Source organism: Dipodomys spectabilis, unplaced genomic scaffold (genome assembly GCF_019054845.1).
Source record: "Dipodomys spectabilis isolate Male_0828 unplaced genomic scaffold, ASM1905484v1 ptg000118l, whole genome shotgun sequence".
NCBI classification, from domain to species: Eukaryota; Metazoa; Chordata; class Mammalia; order Rodentia; family Heteromyidae; genus Dipodomys; species Dipodomys spectabilis.
The window spans coordinates 2,356,625-2,357,814 of record NW_024870795.1 but is presented as its reverse complement, the minus strand read 5'-3'; the positions used below and the strand labels follow the sequence as shown (position 1 = coordinate 2,357,814).

At 47.6% G+C, this 1,190-nt stretch overlaps 1 pseudogene; it reads right to left on the bottom strand.

Moving 5' to 3' along the window:
- Window positions 1–262: 262 nt before the first annotated feature.
- LOC122115158 lies at window positions 263–735 on the bottom strand (annotated as a pseudogene).
- Window positions 736–1,190: the final 455 nt, after the last annotated feature.

Here is a 1,190-nt window from a genome sequence, read left to right as displayed (position 1 = left end):
AAGGCCCTGAGTTTGATTCCTCAGCACCACATAAGCAGAAAAAGCCAGAAGTAGTACTGTGGCTCAAGTGGTAGAGCGCTAGCCTTGAGATGAAGAGCTGAGGGACAGCGCCCAGGCCCAGAGTTCAGGCCCCACGACCAACAACACCAACAACCAAAAAAAAAAAAAAAAGAATTTAAAGGCTTCATGGCAAAAATCAGGGGAGGAAGAAGTATCTAAGTATCTTATTTTACATATGTGGCTGAAAAATAAATTCAAGAAAGTAAGGTCTCATTCACCCTGAAGGAGGCGGTGCTCGGTTGGGAGGGGTAATGGCTATGTCTAAATTATCGCCTATCTGGAGTTTCTGGGACTGAAATGTCATGAAGTTGTCTGTCCCCTGTCTGCCAGACATGGTGCTGCCAATCTCCTTCACTCGATAGCCAGGTCTTTTAAGATCCATAAAAACAATTGAAAGATTGAAGTGTATACCCTTCTTTCTAGCTTCTGGGTAGACTTCTTTCACTAACCTAGTCAGTTCTTTCAAGGTTGCATCCATCCAGGTATAGATCTACAGCTTGCTGGACAGCACATTTCCACGGGGGAACTGTCCATGACAGTGGTGGTGGCCGTTGTTGTTGGTGAAGACCCACAGAAGCAGCAGTGGCACATCTTCTCACGATCGATTGGCTTCTCAGCCTCCTTGATTTCCTCCTGGGTAACAGGCGACTTTACCACCATCTTCCTTCTTTAGCCTGCTAGCTCATTGCAGTCAGCTTAATTTTATTTATTTATTTATTTATTGCCAGTCCTTGGGCTTGAACTTAGAGTCTAGGCACTGTTCTTGAGCATCTTTTTTTTTTTGGGTCGGTCGCGGGGTTTGAACTCTGGGCCTGGGTGCTGTCCCTCAGCTCTTCAGCTCAAGGCGAGCGCTCTACCACTTGAGCTACAACGCCACTTCCGGTTTTCTGGTGGTTTATTGGAGATAGGAGTCTCACGGTCTCTCCTGCCCGGGCTGGCTTTGAACCGCGATCCTCAGATCTCAGCCTCCTGAGTAGCTAGGATTACAGGTGTGAGCCACCAGCGCCCGGCTCTTGAGCATCTTTTGCTCAAGGCTAGTGCTCTGTCACTTGAGCCACAGCTCTACTTCCTGCGTTTTCTGTTTATGTGGTATTGAGGAATTGAACCCAGGGCTGCATGCATGCTAGCTA